Source organism: Lygodium microphyllum, chromosome 23 (genome assembly GCF_053477565.2).
Source record: "Lygodium microphyllum isolate KBCC chromosome 23, Lygodium_microphyllum_v1.1.10, whole genome shotgun sequence".
Taxonomy (NCBI): domain Eukaryota; kingdom Viridiplantae; phylum Streptophyta; class Polypodiopsida; order Schizaeales; family Lygodiaceae; genus Lygodium; species Lygodium microphyllum.
The window spans coordinates 35,793,142-35,806,896 of record NC_141157.1 but is presented as its reverse complement, the minus strand read 5'-3'; positions in this window follow the sequence as shown (position 1 = coordinate 35,806,896).

Here is a 13,755-nt window from a genome sequence, read left to right as displayed (position 1 = left end):
TAAGACAACTACCATCCGCAAACTATCAGATATAGATCCAATTGCATAATTGCCCGTTCCCTTCACACAGCAGGGGGAGGAGGGGACGGAATGAACGTTTTCTCTATCCTTCGGAGGATATTGGAAATTATTGCCAAGGCAAGAAGGACAACCGCTAGGGTCAAGAGAGGGACCCCACCTTAGCAGAGCACTCACTTGCACCTTTGTTTGTGCTTGTAAATTTAGGAATACTGCTTCAACTTAAAAAAAAAGAAAAAAAAAAGAGAGATTGTGTAACCCCAAACTCATAAATGAGCATAGTGAATCAGGTTGAACTTTTGGAGGGCGCACCAAACCACCCCTAGCTGGCGGCCAACCCTAGCCAAGGGGGTTCTAAATAGCCGTGTAGGGAACGTGGACCGAACCTGCCACGAGAGGTCTCTCCGCAGATTGGTTTGAACGTAGGCGGATGCGTGGATGCCAGGGGGGGCTCTGGCTGTAAATTCCTTGCCTCCGGGTCCTACTCAAACAATTAGCATGACTTGGGATAGATTCTCGAGGGACCCTTATTACTAATGCAATGTGGAAACTTGGTGGAAGTTAAGTGCATCCTTACGGATTGTGGATATTGTCCCTTTTGAACAAGATTTGTATATTTGATAAATTGCTAGTAGTAAGTATTTCCAGGGAACTTGTTTGAATTAGTTTTTGTGTCAATGCCATAAGATTATGTGAACAAACCCTGTCCTTTTAAAAGGCTAATTAAGGAAGTTGCATTTACATATCACATCTAAAAGTGACAGGGCTAATTAGACAATTAAAGTATGCCAAGTGAGGAAAGTAGGAGGACAGAACCCCTGAGGGGTCTGTCCTCAAGGTGGTCCTGGAGAATTGGGAGGCTTCTCACAAGGTTTTACCAACGCTTAGAAATCGTTAGGTTAAAACCCCGATTCATGCCGTTTTAGGGGACTGGAATGGGACTATGCCCTATGGGCAAAGAGGTAGAGTACCGCATCCCTCTCTTTTCGCATTCTCCTTGAACCAAGTGCGGCACGAGTCTGCTTTGTCTTGGTTATTTCTGCGTAAATTAGGATGTCCAAAACCGATTCTAGAATGCTGTCAGAAGACCTCAACCTCTAGGGATTGAAGTTTTAGGTCGATCCTAGTGGGTTTGACTGCAAACATGCCGTGGGGCGAGGCACACTCAAAAAACCCTAGGCGACAAACCCCGTGATAGTCCATGGGAGTGCCGGGCGGCGTCACTTAGCCTCATCTCTCGATGGATTGCTAAAAACATGCTTGGACAGCCGATAGGCGGCCACGTTACAGTTGGTAATAGAGTCGGACCAATGATTAAAATAGTTAGGAAAAAAAATTGAAAACAGGAAGGGGATGTTTTTAGTACGAAATGTTTTCTTTCTTTTTACTCACTTGTGGATTGCTGCTGCTTCCAGACTTATGAGGCATGGAGCAGGTTCCTCGTATTTCATATCATGTTCAGGATAGCTATGAACTCTTCTTGTTATCGCAGACGGTCCGACATGATGGGGATCCCGGATCGACTCTACAACCCCTCACCGTTGTATGTGGAAAGGCATTGGACTTGCAGCGCGGAATACTGCTACATAGACGCCACCCGGCTCACCTATCTTCAAAACAATCTGAAGAGGTTAAAGTGGTTGGAAGACTTGAAGATTATCAAGTTATTTATCTTTCATGAGACTTGTGTGAACTCGACCCTACACATCGGACACTAGCAAGTCGATTAGAACCGCTACATCTACGAAGAAGTGGTTAAAATTTTACCAGATGACAGAATTAAAGCAATGGGGCGAAATGAACATTATGGCTATCAAAAACAGGGATTTTCGGAACCTCCCATGACTTATCGCTTCCTGAGAATCCATTCCCACAATGCATACTACTATTCTGTCCCTGTAGTTGATTCCAATAGGAAATTATTAACCTGACGTTAATGTAACTCCCAAGAAGAAAAAATCATCTCAGCAGCCAAACCCTATCCATTCTTGAATAATTGTACTTGAGGCTTACGTTTCCCTATGGTTAAATAAGAATTTTATGTTCATTTGAATGGTTGCATAGTTGCAATGGAAAAATATGTGCACATTGATTTAAGTTGTGTAGGGGTGTGTAAATGCAAACCTAACACGGTAAAGTTTAAATGGTAATTAGATACATCCCCAAGCATAGATCCAGAACCCTCTTACCGCAATGAGCCCAACAGAGGTACTAGAGAAGAAGTTTCTTCTCAAACAAATTAAGCCACTAGAATTTGATGGAAAAGAGAAGACTGTTGCAGTTGATGCTAAAATATGGATTGAATCCATGGAGGACTATTTTAGTGCAGCCAGAACAACACCTGTGAATCAAGCCATGATTGCTAAGCTCAAGCTCACGGGCAAGGCTAGGCTGTGGTGGAAGCAATGGTGTAAAGGCCAAGCAGTCAACTGAAAGCACAATAACTTGGAAAAACTAAAGGAAGTAGTGCATGGAAGGTATATGCCAACTGCATATAGAACTTAAAAGATGAATGAGTTCTTTAAGTTGAGGCAGTTGGGCCTGTCTCTGGAAGCATACTACTCGAAATTAGTTTCCTTACTAAAATACGTCTCGACAATGAGCATCCCCCAATAGGTTTCGAAGTTTTGTGATGGGCTGAATCCGCCAATAAAACACTCGGTTGGAATCAATGCGTCCTTCGGATTTGCAAGATGCATTGATAAGAGGAGGACCTATTGCCCAAGAAGTCCAACCAAAATCCAGACCTTGGGCTTTTAAAGACCAAAATTCGGGGATGTTGAGAGCTCAAATTAAAAGGGCACAAGGGCAGGGTCAAGGCCAACGGAAGAAGCCAAGAGCAAATGAAATCAATGACTTTGTTCCCACTCAAAGAAGTGATCAAAGCCTGCGTTGTTTCCATTGCAATGAACACGAGCACTTCAAAAGGGAATGTCCCAAGCTTGGCGGGGACCGCCGTCAAGGGAAATTTAGAGGTCAAGCCAGGGCTATGCATGGCCACGGTCATGCAGCATTGGGAAGGGAAAAAACTTCCAATATTACCAATAAAGGATTAGATGAAGAAGAAGATCTGTGCATGGAAGTCGAGATCAAGAGGGCAACCGTTCATGCCGCTCTCCATAAGAAGGGGTTGAACCACTAATTCTCGGTGATTCAAACACCATCGGACTGCTAGGGTAAGGAATTCAAAACCTTGATTGACTGGGGGAGCACTCATTCTTTCATTTCACCGACTTGTGCAAGAAGGTTAGGGATAGCCATTGTAGCTACACCCACTTTGCTTGTCGAACTAGCAAATGGGCGAGAAATCACTTGCACTAGACAAAATGCTAAGGTGGAATTCCTACTCGGAAACGAGCCCACAACTGTTAAGTTTAGAGTAATGAATCTAGGTGTCCATGAATGTCTACTCGGGATGGATTGGCTAATCCCCAATGATGCTCATATTCATTGTGGAAAGGGCCAAGTCTCCTTTCGGAATCCTAAGTGTGAGCTAGTTACAACACAAGGTGAAGCATGCAAACCAAAGACCCAGTTAGCTAAGGCAATGCAAATAGTTCAAGAAATAAGGAGGAGATTACCCATCTACCTGATCAAGCTAAACAAACTCGATTAGGTAGAAGACACTAATGAAGAACCATCATGGCTAAATGAATATGTGGATGTGTTCCCAGAGGAATTGACTGAATTACCACCACCTAAGGAAGTGGATCATGAGATTAAGTTGGTCCCAGGAGCTGCTCAAGTTGCGAAAAGGCCCTACAAGATGTCCATTCTTAAAGCCATTGAGTTAAAGGAACAACTCAAACAACTACTAGACCAAGGGTACATATGTCCTAGTAGTTCTCCTTGGGGAGCTTTAGTCTTGTTCAAAAAGAAGAAGGATGGTACACTACGACTTTGCATTGATTATAGAGGCCTGGACCAAGTAGCCATCAATAATAAATACCCCATTCCAAGGATAGATGAGTTACTCGATTGAATGCAGGGAGCAAAAATCTTCTCCAAGATTTATTTAAGGTCAGGGTATTATCAGATTTGCGTCAAGGATGAGGATATTCCAAAGACAGCATTCAATACCAGATATGGTCATTTTGAATTCACAGTAATATCTTTTGGATTGACTAATGCCCCCGCCACCTTTAACATGCTAATTCATGTCATTTTTAGACCACACCTTGATAATTTCGTACTCGTCTTCTTTGATGACACCTTGGTTTATTCTAAGGAGGAGGCGGATCGTGAGTCCCAAGTTCGCATAGTCTTTGAGACCATGAGGACTCATAAGCTCTATGCTAAGAAGAAAAAGTGTGCCTTCCTAAGATGGCAGATTGAATATCTCGAATTTATTGTGTCAAATGAAGGGATCTCTGTAGACCCTACCAAGGTTAAGGATGTCCAAGAGTGATCTCCATCGACTACTATTAAAGAAGTGCGTAGCTTTCTTGGATTAACAAGCTGGTACAAGATCTTCATTAAGGACTATGCTTTAATCACAACACCCCTCACAAATTTACTGAAAAAGCAAGTTGCCATAGTGTGGATGCCCTCTGAACAAGCAAGTTTTGATCAACTCAAGCATAGCTTGGTGACAACACCAATTCTGAAGCTCCCTGACTTAAGCAAAGAGTTTGAAGTTGTCACAAATGCTAGCACACTTGCACTCGGCTATGTACTAATGCAAGAAGGTCATCTTGCAGCTTATTCCTCGTGGAAGCTAAAAACCCATGAGAGGAATTATGCCACCCATGACTTGGAACTGCTAGCAATGATCCACGCCCTCAAACTTTGGCGACATTACTTGCTTGGTAACAAGTTTTCTTTGATCATGGACCATAAGAGCCTTAAATGGATCTTCATCCAGACCGACCTCAACATGACGCAACGTCGTTGGATAGAAGTTTTACAAGAGTATGATTTTGAGATCAGGTATCGACCCGACAAAGAGAATATTGTCACTCATGCTCTAAGTCGCAAGACATTCCTCAACTCTCTTATCATGGAGGAACCCTCAATGGCCGAATCTTTGGCAACTACGGGGTCAATGCCTAGCAAACCTATCCTTGAACTAGCCAAGGAAGAAGCTAGCCATGATATGGAATATTTGGTGATGATAAATGAAATTTTGGGAAGGGATCGAAACTCGAAACTTAAGGTCAAATATCAAGAATTCTCCATCGGGATAAGAAGCTATATGTGGCTATGTGGGCGTATAATACGACCTTTAAGAAAGCTACTAGCCACACCCCTAGTTTATGGCAAGGAGTGCGTACTACCCTTGGAGATCAAGTTACCAACTATAAGATTGGCAATTAACCATTTTGTGGGGAATGAGGATGCACTCTTTGAGCGCTTTATGCCTTTAGCACACCTCGATGAGCTAAAATTTCAAAGTTTGTTACATCAAGAGAGGTAGCTAAGCATCGAATGAAGCAGCTTCATGATTTCAAAGCAAAGAAGTATACCTTCAAGAAAGGGAGTTAGTTTTATACTATGATGCATGTAGGGAGTCGTTTCCTGGGAAACTAGAATGTAAGTGGGTGATGGTCCCTACAAAATAGTTTGAATCGAGAAAAATAAGTCCATAACATTGCTAGTGGTTTTGCAGGGAGTGGAGTTTAAAAACAAGAATAATCTAAATAAGATTAAACCTTATTATCTTTAGGCATACTGATGAGATAACTGTCTTGCCGGTCAAGGCTGGACTAATTTGAAACTTGCAAGAGAGGCTAAAAGTTGGTTGATGGGGTGGCTAATTTCCTACTCAAAACACCCATATTTGGAACAAAGATACCATCACGGAAGACTTGTTTGGTGGAGTAAAGGTTATGAAATGATTGAGCAAGAGGACGGGACATTTGTTTGGGAGATCAAAGTCTTCTGCTATCACTGCTTAAGGATTTTGACAAGTATCCTGGTTGGATTGAATGAAGAAAGTGGGATAAATCCTTTGGTTGATCTTCTGAATATGCTAAATTTTGACTATCATATTATAAATAAAGGAGTCGACGATGGGGCCGGATGTGTGAATCCTTTATGGACACATACATTATATTTTGATGGAGCATCCATGGGTCCCAATAAGAAAGGGAGTATTGGGATAGTCATTAGAGATCCTCGACATAGAATCACAATGAAATTAGCTAGCTACCTTGGGGTAGGATCTATTAATAATATGGCAGAATATAAAGCTTTGATCATGTAATTGAATATTGGTAAGAAAGGTGGTATTTTCTGGTTATTAGTGAAAGGGGATTCCTATTTGGGTTTGAATCAATTGAATGGGATGTACACAATACAGAATCCCATTCTTCATATGTATTACCATGGTACTATGAACCCGATTGACGAGTTTGAGAGAGTGTCTCTTCAATTGGTTCCATGATATTGGAATCAATTTTTGATTCATTAGCAATTTATGCTTATGAAGAAGACCTATTTTTCAATTGTGGTCCTAGTTTAGATATCTCCATTGATGAGATAGGACCTAGTCGATTATGGGGACTTTTATCAGAACATGGTTTATATGATGGCAAGTGATGGTTAGTATGGGTAATGCAAAGAGTAGCTGAGACCCATTTACCATTGTTATCTTGGACCCATAGGGTGGTCAAACAATATTTTATGTGTACACTTGTTGTATATGTAGGAGGTATGAGTCATAAGTTGATGCATCTAGTTTAGGCTAGGAGACCTCTTTTCTCCTTAGAATGGAGCATCTTGTTGTATGTTAATACTACTCCAAAGAGGGATGTATATAAGCTGTATTGGGTTTTTACTTTAGGCCAAGAGGACTAGTTCATTTGTTGTGAGTTGTTATATTTCATTAGGCAAAGTGGGCCGTGTATCTGTTTGGTGTAGGTATGTTTAATGGTTTTCTATTTTAGTGTTATACCAAATAGGCTGACAAAGTACTTAGGGGCCACTTTCTGTGTAGACGCTTCTTTATGGCCAAGTCCAGGTGGTATCCTTCCTTTATGAGTTATTTCCCTTTATGCTGAATGGTTATTTGTATCTATGGGAATTTTCTTTCTTTTGTTGGGAACTGGCATTCAAGGTATGAAGTCCCAAAGTTTAGGTTATGTGTGTTTGAGGACGTTCAAGCAACAATGTATATATTTGAAGACTACAGTATACAGAGGTGTGTAAAAAGGGGTTCTAACACCTAAACAAAAGAAAAAGAAACGAAATGAAAGGAAAGTCAAAGAGCAGATAATCAACACCTTATGGAGGCCTAGTTAGTTTCTGGGGCCGATGCCTTGTCTTCTTGGGGGTGATCTCTAGCTGGAAAAATAAATAAGGATGGTTGGAGCAAAAATAAAAGTGAGCAAAAGGAAAAAAAAGAATTAAGTGTCAGCTTGTGAGAGCTTGGTAGGTTCTTGGGTACCGAGTTAGGTGACTTGAGGTTGATGCCTTGTTCTCCTTGGGTCACTACGCTCAACTCCCTCCTTTTTGCACGTCCAAGTATCGAGTCTTGAAGTCTATACAAAGTGATGAATCAAAAGTATCTAAACATGAAAGACTACCCTATAGGAGTCCTTGCCTAGAAGCAATTCCTAGTCCAATTGTCCTAGGATAGGTAAGTAGTTTAGACCACCATGTAGGATGACTTCTTTGGTAGTTCTTTTCAACTTGTCTATGTTGGAGCAGTTGGTTAGCGACTAGTTTTGGATCTCTATTAGGTTATGCTTGGCATATTCCTTGTGGTTTTCATGCCTTGATTTTGTCAAGGGGTAGGGTGAGAGTTGTTTGTGTGTTTTGTTGTGTATTCTCTTTTGAAACAGCTTGATGCTCTTTATAGCTTATTTATGTGTGGATCAGTTTGTGGATTCGATGGGCTGAGTTGCCCTATCCCACGTCACCAATGAGAGAAAGATTTAAACACTGAGAAAATGCCAGGTAAGTGTTGAATGATGCGAATTTAAAGCAAGAATGGAAGCTTGATTGAAGCAGAAGACGAGGATCCAACTATTTTAAGTGGCCGTGGAAGAGACAGGAATTCAAATTCCTCAAAAGATCAACCCTTGCAGTGGTTGCACATTTATCATAATTTTTTAAAGTTTTGGATCAAAGTAGGACGAGTTCCTGACAGTTTAGGACTTCAGGATGAACGCACATAATTTTTCAAACACTCAAAATAGAGTACTGGATGTGGGAGGAATTATAAGTCGGACTTTTAGGGGATCAAATAGTGACCAACATGTGAAAGGGCATGGCCCTTGGGGCCATTGAGCCCCATATTTTCATGTGATGAGGGGGGGGGGACTTTTTTTATAAAAAAAGGAGAGAGAAGGCGACATGGCCACATTCAACGTTTTGAGAGGAGGGGCCATTGGGAGATGAAGAAACAACCACCCAATCTAATCATATAGGCATCATACTCCAATTTTTCACTCCTTGTCACCAGTCTTCATGCAAGGAATGGCTACCTAGATATAGAGATGAAAATTCAATCTTCTCTCCTCTCTCTCTCTCTCTCTCTCTCTCTCTCTCTCTCTCCTCTAGGAGATCATTCATGCGGGTAAAAGAAAGAGAACGGGATGAAGAATGCTTGTCCGGCATGCACCAGATTGATGGAAGACCATGGGAATGCTGAGAATTGATATCAAGTATTGTGTAGAGATTAATAGTGTGTCTGATGGCTATCCACACATTCAACTTTTATGACCCGAAACACACAATTTAGCGATATGTCCATTTTATGAAGAAAATTTGCTTGCTTTTGACAGTTTATGGTCTAAATGAGGTGAATATGGTATAAAAATGTGTATGAACCTTGTTTGCCATGTCTTTGAGGGTTGCAAGTGATAATATACAAAACATGTAGCTAAATGTGATTGTTATTAATAATTTAAACTCCAAAATATGATATTTAATTTAAAAAATAAGGGGTTCCTTCATTTCACATGGAAAAATCATGTTCTTGAGGGGTGAAATGAAAGATAATGGTGAATCTTAGTAATCCTAATCAGGTTGAACTAGAAAATTAGAAAATAACAATAATTAATTAGTAAATAAATCCAAAACTTTTAAGAAAGATGGATTTTTAATTTGAAAAAATAGATTTCAAGCATAAAAAAATTACAAAAATTTATAAATGTGTTAGTGGATGTATGGTGGGTCTAAGGCATGAGGTTTTTTAGCCTCATTTCCATGTTATAGTATGTGATTTATTGCTTTTCGGATGACATGAAAACATTCTCTACACCTACCACTGCATGCAAACACTTAATGGTAGGGGTCCGTGAGTGCTGAATGTAAGCTAAATTTTGATTTTTATGATGCATTTACATATAGGATGCATTTATTTTAAAAGTTAAAGGTTTCAGTAGAGCACAAGTATACTCGGTGTTGGTCCCTATGCAAGCAACGAAGCCAATGTATTAGTATAAAAAGCATGAAGAGAATTGCTTGTGTACTATCACAATGCTGTTTTGGATAAATAAAATGGTTGAGTACGATAGATCATCCACTCTTGCATTGCATTCATCACATGGTATTGGAAATATATATCCTGGATACATAGCACCTGTTTTTTTGACCGCTGACCCATGTTGAGGGTAACGAGTCCCAAGTTCTAGGGTTAGTGATCCATTTTCTTTAGGGGACTTACTCAATGAGGATTATACTTTATCTCCTAGAACTATTGATGATAAGAGAGGAATATGTATCGTATGTATTATGTGTGTGAACGATGCATCTTGGGGACAACCCTTGAGGTGCAGGAGAGCCATAGTGGAGCTGCGGTAGTCAGCTGAGGGGTGCTCCTTATGTATGTGTTCTACGAGGTGCTAGACACCATTATGTTTGGGTACTACCTGTGAGGAGGTGGAAAGGGAACCATTGAACTATAAATGATATAAACATGTGTTTAAGTTAGATCAGTGTGTGTAACCTCTAGACGCTCCTGACCGCAAGGCTGTGGGGTATTTTGGTTGAGCATAGAGGCCCAGCTAGAGCCTTAGAGCCAGTGTCAAGCCCATTTTTGGTCCTGACATGCTGCTACTATGAGGGAGTAATCATTGATGAAACTTTGACTTGATTGTTCTAAGAAATATCTAGCCAAGAATTCTCTTAACCTTAATAGGCTCAATTGAGATTGCTTCAACACAAATGATATAACCTAAATATTTAGTTCAATCCATATAGAAGATACACTTGCTCTTCTTGATATAGAGCTAATTCTAGTGAAGAGCTTGAAGTACAATATTTAGTTGGAGTTTCTCATCCTTTTGAGACATAGAGTACATAACGATATCATCAAAGAATACATTACAAAATCACCCAAGTAGGAAAGCAATATAATTTGCATTAATAACTAATTGAATGTCATTGGTGCATTATTCAAACAAAATGGTAGGACTAGGAACTCAAACTGACCATAGTGTGTGCTAGAGATTCTCTTAGGAATATCGTACTCCTTGATTTTGATGTGATAATATCCCAATCTCAAATCAAAATTGGAGAAATCTTTAGTCCCATGTAGTCAATGTTGGACTTTATTAATTTAGGGAATGTTCTTAATAGTTACTTGATTTAGACCTCTAAAATGGATGTAGAGTCCGAGGGTACTATCCTTCTTCTTTTGAAAGAAAATAGGTTCACCGCTAAGGAGAGTGACTTGGGTTTATGACTCCCTATTCAATTAGTTCTATTAATCAATCCTTAACTCGATCATCAGAGGATTCTCTATCTTTTTATCAGGATTTTGAAGTATTAAATATAGTTTCAACTATGTAATATTGCCATTTGATGAAGTGCATCTATATAATCCAAATACAAGTACAAGTTCCTATTATACTTGAGTTATACTTAATTCTCTTTTGAATAAATAATGAAACCTTACTATTTCTCTTTAGACATGTTGAGAGAGAGAGAGAGAGAGAGAGAGAGAGAGAGAGAGAGAGAGAGAGAGAGAGAGAGAGAGAGAGAGAGAGAGAGAGAGAGAGAGAGAGAGAGAGAGAGAGAGAGAGAGAGAGAGAGAGAGAGAGAGAGAGAGAGAGAGAGAGAGAGAGAGAGAGAGAGAGAGAGATTACTTTTGAGTATCTAAAGTGTAACGTGGTTGCCTATCGGCTATCCAAGCACTTTTTTAGCGGTCCATCGAGAGATGAGTCTAAGCGACGCTGCCTGGAACTCCCATGGAATGTTATGGGGTTTGTCGCCTAGGGCTTTTCGAGTCTGCCTCGCAACGGAATGTTTGCGGCCGAACCCACTATGATTGACCTAAAACTCGAGTCCCTAGAGGTTGAGGTCTTCTGACAGCATTCTAGTGTCGGTTTTGGACATCCTACTTTACGTATAGATAACCAAGCCAAAGCAGACTCATGCCGCACTTGGTTCAAAGAGAATGGGAAATGAGAGGGATGCGGCACTCCATCTCTCTGCCCATAGGGCATAGTCCCATTCTGATCCCCTAAAACGGCATGAATCGGGGTTCTAACCTAACGATTTCTAAGCGTCGGTCATCAATAAAACCTTGTGAGAAGCCTCCTAGTTCTCTAGGACCACCCTGCCGTAGGACAGACCCATCGGGGGTTCTGTCCTCCCGCTTCCCTCACTTGGAGTACTTTAGTTGTCTAATTAGCCCTATCACTTTTAGGTGTGACATGTAAAAACAACTTCCTTAATTAGCCTTTTAAAAGGACAAGGTTTGTTCACGTAATCTTATGGCATTGACACGAAAACTAATTCAAATAGGTTCACTAGAAGTACTTACTACTAGCAATTTATCAAAGATACAAATCTTGTTCAAAAGGGACAATATCCACAATTTGTAAGGATGCACTTAACTTCCACCAAGTTTTCGCATTGCATTAGTAATAAGGGTCCCTCGAGAATCTATCCCGAGTCACACTGATCGTTTGAGTAGGACCCGAAGGCAAGGAATTTACAGCCAGAGCCCCCCCTGGCATCCTCCTACGTTCAAACCAATCCACGGAGAGACCTCTCGTGGCACGTTCCATCCATGTTCCTATCATGGCTATTTAGAACCCCCTTGGCTAGGGTTGGCAGCCAGTTGGGGGTGGTTTGGCATACCCTCCAAAAGTTCAACCTGATTCATTATGCTCATTTATGAGTTTGGGGTTACACAATCTCTCTTTTTCTTTTTTCTTTAAAAAAAAAAAGTTGAAGTAGTGTTTCTAAATTTGCATAAACAAAGGTGTAGGTGAGTGCTCAAGACATCTGCTAAGGTGGGGTCCCTCTATTGACCCTAACGTTTGTCCTTGCCTTGGCAATAATTTCCAATATCCTTCGAAGGATAGGGAATACCTTCATTCCGTCCCCTCCTCCCCCTGCTGTGTGAAGGGAATGGGCAATTATGCAATTGATGGTAGCTATCTTAGCTTGGTAGCCTTTAAATCCAGGTTCTTATCTTAGAAGAAACGACACTCGAACTCTCTTGTATTAACGTCAGATTGTGTCATGGTTAAAGGTGATATTTTCAAGGTTGTTTAAGCTTTATCGAGGCCAAATTTAGAATAGAGACCATGAGTTTTATTTGTCTCATGGCCATGCGATCTAGAGGCATCTCTTCCCCATGACAATGATGCAATGCAGGTCTTTGCTTTTGGGAATTCATTTTGACACGCTTATGCAAAACACAAATAGAGACTTGTATTTTTCTTTTGGGTGGAGGACGTGAAGTTATTGGCCTAAGGCAAAAGCGAACCACTTTCCTTTGAAGGTTTATAGGGGTCTAATACCTCGTTTAGTATTGCAATGGCCTAGATATACTTAACCGTTATCGTAGCAATTCACGAACTTCATGTACTTGATTCAAGCCGTTACTTCTACCTTTCCAATTTCACAAATTTCGCGATGCAAAGAAAAAAGTACGATTTTTGCTTAGTGATGAATATGCATAAGTGTTCTTACAATCCATTTTTTAATACCTTCAAGCATGCTAATGTTAGTGCATAATCTAAAGCATTACGAGCACAATCAATAAGGTCCTTAATTTTTTTTGTGTGCATGAATGCAAAATCATTCATGCAATTTACTCATTCAGAACATGCCAAAGTGCAAGTAAACACAATTTCCGATATGATAAAAGGATGTAAACTAAATGGTGGTTAGTTATCATAGACTTTCGCCGAATACCTTTCCCTTCCCAATGAAGTCGGCCTATGTCTTTAAGGCCTGCCATTAGGGTAGGATTTATGGGACGCACTTGATTACCAAGTGACTCGGTTCCTTGACCCACAGCTCCATCGGTTGGATTTGTGTTCGATTGGGCCTTACTTCGCTTGGGAGGCATCGTATGATTTGGATTTTGCTTTGCGGCTACGCACCTAGGTTACGAGAGAGACGACTCCTCGTGGAAGAGACTCGTCCATGAGGACCTTTTCCAAGAGGGGGAAGAAAGAAAGACGACAAGCTCGGAGTCATTCAAAGAGGGAAAAAACAATTTCCTTCTCTCTCTCTGTCTCTCTCTAGCTTTTACCAATGTGAAAGGTCACTATCTCCCCATGCTTAAGCCCTTTTAATAGGGTCTTGGGGGGGGGGGGGGATTTAGTAAGGTATGGGGGTCCTCCCCCTCCCCCTCCTACCATGGTACACGACAGTCCCCCTGCCTCCTTCTCTTGGTATGTGGCAGCCTTGGCCTCCTCCACAGCACACACATCACTTCCCCTTGCCCCTTCAGGGCATGCGACACCCCCCTTGCCCTGTCGACCACGGCAGCCCCCTCCCTTCTCGCCGTCCGCTAGTTGGTGGCATAACCAAGGGGTTGATTCT